Source organism: Apium graveolens, chromosome 10 (genome assembly GCF_009905375.1).
Source record: "Apium graveolens cultivar Ventura chromosome 10, ASM990537v1, whole genome shotgun sequence".
NCBI classification, from domain to species: Eukaryota; Viridiplantae; Streptophyta; class Magnoliopsida; order Apiales; family Apiaceae; genus Apium; species Apium graveolens.
In genome coordinates this window covers 5896347-5907436 of record NC_133656.1, presented here as the reverse complement: position 1 = coordinate 5907436, position 11090 = coordinate 5896347, and positions in this window count along the sequence as shown.

The following is an 11090-nucleotide window of genomic DNA, read 5'->3' as shown; positions in this document are numbered from 1 at the left end:
ATCTGTAAAATCACTATTCATAAGGGTTTCAAAAATTTTCAAAAATTGGGGTTATTACAGTCTCCCCTCCTTAAAAGGATTCCGTCCCGGAATCAGATAGAAAATGAATAGGGATACTTTCTTAGCATTGCACTTTCTAACTCTTGAGTAAATTTTCCCACATTGTGGTCCTACCACCAACTCTGCCTAGTTTAATAACCCTTCTCCTAAGCACTTGTTCATTTTCACTCTCTAACCCTTCCTGGTTGCTCCATATAGGTTACGTCGGGTTGCGTGTCTATGTGCTCATATGCCCCTATTTGTCTGGCATCCGAATTATACTTCCTTAACATTGATACATGGAACACGTTATGACTTGCTACAGGTTCGGGGGTAGGGCTAGCTCGTATGCTAACTTCCTAATATGTTTTAGTATATCCAAGGGTCCAACAATTCGTGGACTTACTTTCCTTTCTTTCCAAACCTCATCAATCCTTTCCAAGGGAATACCTATAACAACACTAGGTCCCCTATTTCATACTCTTTGTCCTTTCGAGTCAAATCAGCATACCTCTTATGTCCATCTTGGATTACTACCAGCCGTCCTCTGATTAGATCTATTATATCCCTGGTCCTTTAGACTACTGCGGGTCCAAGCATCTTGCGCTCTACAACTTCATCCTAACATAAGGGAGATCGACATTGTCTTCCCTCAAGGATCTCATAAGGCGATACCTCGATATTGACATACGATCGATTATCGTGAGATAACTTAATCCGCGTTAAGTGATCATTCCAAATTCTTTCAAGTCTATTACACCGACTTTCATCATAGCTTCTAGCATTATAGCTTTTGCTTCTCAATACCCATTCTTTTCCAGTTCGTAGTCGCTACTACCTTCCATTCCTAATATTATACTGGTTACACTTTTGCTCGTTAGCGTTCTATAACCTTTTAAGAATCATGTCAACCTTAGTATCACGAATGTGTTTCCATTCCGAATACCACCATAACTTTACTACTCCTTTTTCAGCTATTTCTATTTCCCAAAGTTTGATCAATCATATAGAAGTAAAGGAATTTATTGAGAGATCACTATGATCATGAACACTTGTTATATCGCATAGTTAGTACAGAAGGTGGCCAGCCTTTAGTACTTGACAAACAATTAAACAATAGATGGTATCCTACTAGGCTTCTATCACACAGATAGATAGTCATTCGGCAATACCTCCCCTTCTGGAAGGGTTGTTCTTCTCAGCTTACATGAAATGAAAAGAAGAGAAAAGAACGAACTGAAGAGAGTTGTATATTCGTAAAAATTTTATTGCCATAAAATATCTGGCTTGGAATCTACCTCTGAACTATAGAGGTTTGTCATAGGAGAACAAAACATATATGTATTTATATCAACATCAAGTATTATAGCATCGTATTTCACATGCCTAAATATTTTCGCTATCACGTCCATCATTCTATGGACCCATGCTCTTCCTCGAGCTTATACACAATCACCTTTGAAACTCCCTCGACATCGAAAATCGAATCTGGGATCTCATTCTATATATCACCGTTACTTGAATTCTATGCTTGCACCGCAACCTTCCTCATAAAGTAATACGACTCTCTTTTCATAAGAAGGAATAAATATTCAATAGGTAGATACTCTACTTAATTAGTCTATCAATGATAACTTATACATTACCACGACCCGATTAGTGGTACTCAATCTCAACATTTATTCCAAATCAACTCTCACGGTTGTAATCAGCTCATTACTCGCAGAATCATTGCTGCATTACTATGGTCCAGCACTGACCTACTGTCGTCATTCACTTTCCATGAAATCTTAATATCTAACCGTACGGAGTCCATATATGTCGTATAAAATTCTTCTAAGGAGGTAACATAATCACCATTCATGATTCATGAAGAACACTCCTGATCCTGACATACATACATGACATGAAGCAGATAAAATTACAGAAGAGTTTCAGTCAAAGCAACGATAGCAGGTGAATACCATTCTTAATCGTATGCCTTAAATAGAAGACTTAACTCAAGGTTCGTTTAGTCCTTTTTGAAATATGGTCCTGGATTATTCTCAAGATAGTACCTTCTGAGTTAGATAGCCCGCTCATGGCGATTACACGAATTAAACCTTTACCAACTACTATTACGGTTGGGTATTGCACAGTCATCAGAAGGAGTGTCAACCTTCCAAACCATAATACAATCTGCATAGCTTTAACCATCATCACTGTATTCCTTTGGCACAAGCGCCTATAATTATCCTCTTACCTTTAAAGTGTCGGCCACCTCTTTGGCCTTTCCTGATAGTAAAATTTCCTTACAGTCAATGTCATTTTAACCACCTCCAAATAAATTTTCTACCTTATTTCAATCACTGCTTATGTGAAAATGCTTTTCTTTAATATCTGATGAGTAAAAAAAAATATCACCATTTTTTTTCCATAAGTTATTGCCTCAGTCTTTAGAGGTTAATCACTGTCACGACTGACTCTCAATCATACTTAGAACATCTTTTATCTTAAGTCCTAATTGCCCTGAACAATTTCGATCATTACTGGTTCGATCCATACTTTCTCGTGGTTTAACACGTGCCCCACTTGGCATCATCATAATTACGTCATATTTCCTTTATCAACATTTCTATTCTTGAGAAATTTGAATATTACCTTTCTCCTTGTAAAACCTCTAAGGTTATCCTTAAATCGTTCCTCCCGTATTCCCTAGATACAGGGCATATCAAAATACCATTTACTAATACTAGAACCATTGTCTATGTACTTCTGAAACATTTCTTTACTGATCTTTAAAGGTTGTTGTTACCTTGATCCTTTCCAATTCATACTGTCAAAACTCATGCTGTCCCTATTAAGGGTAGATGCCAACCTTTATGCATTCCCCTAGGATTCATCTCAAGTTATCGAAGTTATATCCTTAATTCCACCTTTTTAAAAAAAAATACTTGCACCCTTTCATGGATAAATCAAGTCATATATCCTTGATAGATTATCTTATTCAATCATTCCCACCTCGATAGTCTATACCAATTTCACAATAGCATCCTTATTCAAACTGAGGTCAACCCATATGGCCTCCAAAAGATAACAATGTTTACCCGCTTTCCTTTCCTAATTTGGTAATGACAACAAGGATGTTCTGGAATATATTGGTCGTGTTCAACGTGAACCTCTTCTTAATAATTCCTTATTTACTTTTGTTGTTTATCTCAACAGTCACCTCAATGTTGGGATATCTTTCATATCTGGCGTCTCCCTTTCTGGGTATCATGCCACCGGTCTTACACTTCACCTTCTTGAAGGTCACTTCCTTCATCCAATTTTCTTAATTTCTTACTTTCTTGTCTCCTCAGTCTATCCGCGTCTCATTATTTATCCTTCGAATTATCTCAAGGTTTCCTCGAATCTTCCCAACTTACAGGGGATGAAATATATGTATCTCTTATGCCCTCAACCATCAATTTTAACTCATGGTGAATCACCCTCATCCTGATGATTATATACTCTTCTATTTCTATTGCTACGAGTCTTTAGGGTTTCCTCATACCCAACTCCCTTATCATTCCTCAAACTCTATTGCCGTTATATTCCTTTTCACTTCAATTTCTTTTTATTTTCCTTTCTCTTATCATTATTTCATGAACCAACATAACATAAGCATTGATTTCAAACATCCCGTCATTCTGGATTCGTGTCCTCAGAACGAATCTTGACAACTTTTACAACTTAGATTCATAATTCATCATACTCGTCTGCCTTTGTTCTGGCTCTAAAGCTTTTACACTATCCCCATAACCTTGGGAAGTACTTTCCTGAAAATAATTGACTGAACTTAAATCAGTTTATTATAATCTCTTGCTCCGTGACTTCCTTGGCCTTTCACCAGCGGGTGGCCTCTCTCTTAGGAGGGTAAGTGACAAAAAGTCTTTTGTGATTCGTCAATCATTTAGAATCTCAAATGATTCCTATATTTCCTTTAGCCAGGCTCTTGCCTCGACTGGGTCAACTTGTTCCTTGGAACACTGAGAGCTTAGCGATTTAAAGGTCCTGAAAGAATTTTCCACTACATTGTTTCCTTCAAGGTGGTGGTTGGGAATAAAGTATAAGTTCTGTTTAGACAGGTCCATGAATTGCCCAATAGGAGTACCATTCTGATTCTCCCTATCTTGTTCAACTTCTGTTTTCTCAGTATGAAATGTTCCAACCTTCTCCCATTATCGGGGTTATCTTATACGTTAAAAATCCTTGTTTTCCACTTCATTATGTTATGGGTTCCTTCGATCTTGATGGCGACCTCCCTGACTATCACGTTCAGGGTTTACTCTAAATCTTATTCCTCAAACTAGCTTTTCGGTACCGGCTCCGGTTACCTTCACTTCTATTTCCATTTTCTCAAAATCTCTTATAAACTCTCCAAAAGACATTATCATCTTGAGTCTCTCCTTTTTACTAAGGGCATCAGCCACCATATTGGCTTTCCCTGAATGATAAAGAATCTCCAAATCATAATTCTTGATTAGCTCTAACCGCCTCCTCTAGCGTATATTGAGCTCTTTCTACGTAAAAATGGACTAGAGCTCCTATGGTTTGTGTAAATCTCGCACTTCTCTCTATACAAGTAGTGCCTCCAATCTTTAGGGCAAACCTATTGCCATGAGCCCAAGCTCATAGGTGGGGATATCGAATTTTATATTCCCTTAATTTTCTTGACGCGTACGCGAGTACCTTGTTGTGCTGCATAAGAGCACCCTAACTCCTTATGCGAAGCGTCAATACAAACCACAAAATCTCCTTTTTTCCATCCGGCAATGCCAACATAGGGGCCATCACCAATCTTTGCTTCAGTTCTTGAAAGTTGTTCTCGTATTTCTCTGTCCATTCGAACTTCTCAGTCTTACGAGTAAGTCGCGTTAAAGGGGCTACTATCTTTAGGAACTTGAATGAACCTCTTGTAGTGACCGGCCAATCCTACCTCTGGTAGTTTCCCTAACCATGGTCATCAATTCCTCAATGGTCCTTTATTCATTCTTGTTAGGATCTTCCACGAGATCCTCCTCAGCAACAATCCCATCTAGGACAACATCCTTAACCATTACATCCTCAATATGAACATCATCCGGTCCCACGTTAGGACGCTCTATCGGATCCATAATCTGATCTCCAATAAGTAATAAAACATCATCGCGTTGTTGCTCCTCAACCTCAGGGTTCGGAGTCCCGCTACCATATACGATAACGAACTACGCTTCTATCACGATATTTATAAGGGTTCCCATAAGGGTTTTAACTGTCAGTACTACGTTAGGTAGTCCGACTATGAACTTGGAAAGAGTTCTTATTATCTTAGTGAACTTATTATCTTAACGTCACATCATCTCTGAGGTTTATAACGCTTAGCTCTGATACCACTTCTGTAACACCCCCAAATTCGGGGTCGGGGATCCGGGTTGTCACGAGTTCCATTTCCCTTAATAACACCCAATCTTAATAAACAATCAACTACTCTGTACTGTGACCCCATAATAAACACACACACCACAAGTTATAGTCTCAGAGATGAATATCCAAAAGTAACACGAATCATTTTATTCCAAAATTATATGCCATTACACCTTAAAAGGGTTTCTGAATAGATTTACATATTCCTTGCCATTATTACAATTCATATTATACATAAGTCTGGTTCATCAATAGTTGAAAACCTAGCCTATTGGTAGCTCCTACCTCAGTTACGGCGACATCAACGCTTTCAGAAGACTGCGGAACGTTTTCTAACCGCTTGCGAATCGGGAGCTTGGTCATGTTCATCTTTTCTATCTGTTGTTGTGTGATGAAAGAAGAAAGCAAGGGTGAATAGCAAGCCCACCAAAATAATATGTATAATAATTAACAATATATGAGCCTTCTCATAGTACTCATGAAAGTCTTGGTCAAAAGAAATAAACCAAGTTTGATATCTTAATGCGATAAAGTCGCAAAATATTCAGTATATATACATATATACTGTTCAAAATCTTGGAAGTCCTCTTCCATGTATAATATACACAAAGTTCCAGTTTATAACTGTATAAAAATATCATTGCAAGGTGATCTCATATATCTAACCTTGTCTCAACGTTTTTATGAAAGTCTTTGATATGCATAAGATAATCATTTACTAGATATAAGTTTAAAAGATGAAGTTACAAGATACTCCAATATACTTATATCTTTTCCAAATACTACTTGAACTACCACCGTTCAAGTTATAATTAGTTTCAAAAATTCATCACATAGATGAGACTACAAGACAAGATTTGAATAGATTCAATCTTTGAATATCATTATAAATAATGAAGTTACGAGATACTTCATTAAATCCCGATATATATATATACACCTATATATATACATTTCATACACTCCTTGAAAACCTCTGTTATGAAAATTATAAACAGAGTTGCAATATCCAATGAATTTGGAAAGGAGAAAACCTTGGCATAAACCTGATATCTTGTTGATCAGGCAAAGATACCAATAAGTAACCTTTTCTACTAGTAGATGGACAAATTCCCCACTGGTCATCACCCTGGCCGCAATAGGACCTTATGCTGGACTGCCACTCAGCCACTTACGCATTTGATGGACTCCCACTGAGCCACTTACACTTTCATGGACGCCCACTGAGCCCATGTTGGTTATGCCGACTCAAATAGATGAACTTACTTCCCGAACGATGGGCAAGTAATCAAGATGTTTTCTCAAAACAGTAACCTCGTTGCGAATGTAAAATACACCACTGAGCCAGATCCCTCAAGTTTTGAACGAGTATTTAAATCCCCTTTAAAAGGAAGATCTTAAATATAAAAATGAGTTTTGAGATCCGCTCTAACTTTTAAAAATCATTTTGAAGACTCGAAAACACTTTAAAGAGTGTTTGGAGTAATGCTGATTTAATGAAGTAAATCAGTCCCAATATATTTAGAAAATGTCTGAATATTATTATTTAAATAATATTCCCATAAAGAATAATCTTTATACAAATAATTGAAGTAGAAGTTATAAGACTTATACTTAAAATGAGTATTAAATAACCAAAGATATACTTATATGAAAGTACTATCTTTATTTGAATAATCGAAAATAAGTTTGATTATCGAAACATTATTCTTTAATAAAATAAAGAATATATCTCAGCAATTAATCGGAGTCATAGATCCTCAAATGAATATTCAAATAATATTCATTAAATAATATAAACTGAGTCATAAGCCCTCGAATGAATATTCAAATAATATTCATTAAATAATATAAACTGAGTCATAAGCCCTCGAATGAATATTCAAATATTATTCAATAAATAATATAAAAGAGTCATAAGCCCTCGAATGAATATTCAAATAATATTCAAATAATAATATAAAAGGAGTCATAAGTTCTCGAATGAATATTCGTAATAATATTCATTGAATAAAATAAAGGAGTCATAAGCCCTCGAATGAATATTCGTAATAATATTCATTAAATAAAATAAAGTTATCGAATAAACCTTATTCGATTAATAGTTTTAAAAACTATATCAATATATATATATATATAAATATATATTATACTCGGGAGCCTCGCCTCCCGGTTTAGAAATATGTTCACCTTTTATCCCCTATACTAAGGGTAAACTCAAATACCGCTTATCTCTAGCATAGGTATTATGCAACTATAAGCATTTGAACCAACAGATATATAAATCAAGAATATGAAACAGGCATGCATATATACCATAACACATGCTACAATATATCGCAAGATCATGCATATACACATATACATCACAACAACAGTTATACGGGTAGAAAACTTGCCTGAGCGACTGGGGGTTACGAATGGCTCAGGACGAGTCTGGTAACCTATAAACAACAAGTAAGTTGGAATTAAACCAAAGTCACTTGTAAATCTATACATTAACCAACTTAGACTCTAACGCTCGCTTTGCGCTTACTGATTCTCTTAAGTCACTCGAGTATCCTCGGCTCCACCATTTTTAATTATTTAACCATTACGAGTTTTAAGGTGATTCCTTCGCGAGTGTCTTACCAACTGTCTATTACACCTTACATAAATGTTTCATACTTCAATTAGTCCTTTAAGGTCTTTAACCTGTGTTTCAAAGTAAGGCGAGGGGTAAGGGTTCGTTCGCGAAATGTCGTTACTTAAAACGGCCGTTTCTCCTAAACCGTTAATCGGAATCCAACGAACCACATATCAAAACGAAGCTCGTAACATGAACTATCTAAAAATGGCAATGGTCAAAACCTAGCAGTGAGTTCAAGGGTTCTGATGTTAAGAACAAAAACAGTCTACGGTAAATCGGGCATTACGACGGCAATGTTTACGCGATTACCCAATTTTAAACCACTCCAAATCATCTCACAATCAACCCACAATCACAACCCAATCAAAACTCCATACATACTTTATCATAACAGCCCCAACAACTCAACCTTAACAATTTATACTATTCTTTATCATGAATTTAAACTACACTTAAGTTCATTAATCAACAACCAAGATTTACAACTCCAAAAACATCCCAAAACCAACTAATCTCTACATACACAACCATCAAGCCTCTCATGAACTAGAATACTCATATTATGCTCTTAACATTCAATAACAAAGCTTGGTTAAGAGATTATACCTTCCTTGAAGCTTCTTAACCCAACACAAGAGCTTTAAATGCCTAAAGAACCTTGATCCTTGCGTGTATAACCTTAAACTTTCATAAAAATTCAAGAAAACTAAAGTTATTTCTTGAAGATTACTATTCACCATCTTCTTCCTTGATTTATGGGAAGAGATTGTGATTAGGAGCTTAAACTTATAGGATATCCATATCTATGTACAAGGAACCTTAGATAATTACCTTGTGATTTAACAATGCTTGGAACTTGATTTTTGGAAATTTCTTCTTTGAAAAAGAAGAAAAGCCGAGAGCAAGCTTGGAGAAAGAGAGATTTTTTGTGTTTTTGCTTTGATTTGATTCTTTGGTTGGTTGTTTTTGATTTGTTTTTGGGTAATTACCTTTCTAACCTTGACTTTGTGTGGTTATAAACCAACCACATCTCCTTCCACCCTATGTCATGCTTATGTCATCCTGTGATGTCATCCTCCCCTCTTTGTCCTCTTCTCATTGGTTGGATGACATCATCCCCTCTAATCTCTTTGATTAACTTCCTAATTGTTTGCCTAATGACCGCTGATCTGTTATACGGTTCGCTTAACTTTCGTTTATCGTTTGAGGGATCATACCCGGGATCTTATTACTTAGGTTCCCTTAATGTTTCTCAATATATTGTATTCCTTTTATGATCCTCTCTTATAATCCTTTAATTTAAATCCTTTTTATCCTGTTACCTTATACTCAATTCTTTCCGTATCTAGTGGATTTCCCGGAAAAATCAAAGTGTTCGGAATTTGGATTCTGACGATCTTTACATACCCTTATATCCCATATAAAGTACCAATAAAATCTCAGAATATCCATACCAGAACCCCTACATAGTGTTGCATGAAAAGTTTTCTGATTCGGCATAATCTGCAAAATCACTATTCATAAGGGTTTCAAAAATTTCCAAAAATTGGGGTTATTACACCCTCTCTCCTCTTTCCCTCCCTTTGTTCCCGCTATTCTTCCCCTGTTGTCCGGTGCTGCCTCTTTTCCTGTAATTGTCGCTGCTCCGGTTGTTTGCTTCTGCTTTCGTTCGGTGGAATGGTGTATCTACATGTGTGTGCATTACTATCGTGTGTAGTGTGTGCGTGTGTGGGTGATGTGTGTGTTGGTGTCTCCACGTGTTCCCGTGGCCGCGTCTATTTTGCGGTTGCCACCGCGATTCTCTGGTTTTTCCGGCCGCTTGCTCTGGCCACCCCTGTTCTATTTGGTTGTTTAATTGCCTGTGATATGCTTTCTGTTCGACTGTACTTTATTTCCAAATTATTATGCATATATTAATTTGGGAATTAATGGGTTATTTTCTACAAGAACGATATGATTAATATTCGTGAATTAAATTTATTTCGTGCGGGAAATTAGTTTTTATCAATGAAATTTATTTGGAAACCCGAATATTACTGGGCACCAATAAATTTTGCCGCCGTCAACGATGAGCCTTGGCGAGTCGACGGTGGACCTTGATGATATAATCTGAGTCCTACAATTATTAAAATAATAAATTAATAGTTGGTGTGTAAAATTAATTTCTCAGGACGAAAAATTTGTTATGTTATATCGAAGTTGGGTAAATAAATTGGATTGTGAATTATGATTATGAATTGCGCAATTGATTTGGTTTGGATTGTGATTGTTGGTTGTTGAGACATCGATATATGTTTCGACGTGTAGGCTAGTAAACAGAGGAAACGCTGCCCGATTTTCGGGAAATTAAATTCGAAAATGCGGGTATACATGTCCTATGATTATCGGGATTACCGGTCAAACGTATATATCTATATAATTATAAATGAATATTTTATGAACTGTTAGATATATTTGCGATGTCATATCTAATCTGATTTGTTTAGTTTCAAAACTTATTATTAGAACTTAACCGAAAATCAGAACTTACGGAAGACAGGAAGTTATCAGAAGTTAAGCCATCAGGACTTACATCAAAACTTAAGTGCGGATACACTTCAGGAATGAAAAGCAGCTAATTTACATGATATGATCTGGATTAAACAAAGAAGATATGCTTGGGGAGTTATACAGCTAAAGGACTACAGTAGATAATCTCTGATTGATGTGTTTTAGGAAACAGAACTTATAATAATTATTAGGTAATATCTTGTAACTGTGTAGTAATAAACACATATTAGGGTTTACACTATAAGTGTTATCATTCACGAGAATATTATTCATTGTAACCTACTGTAATAGAGTTTGATATATTGAATAAACTTGTTTTCTGTTACATACTTGTGTCTATAATCGAATTGATTGTAGATACTATATTCAACCCCCTTTTATAGTATCATTGAGGCCTAACAAGTGGTATCAGAGCCAATCTGAGTTTAAAAACTGTTAAGATCCA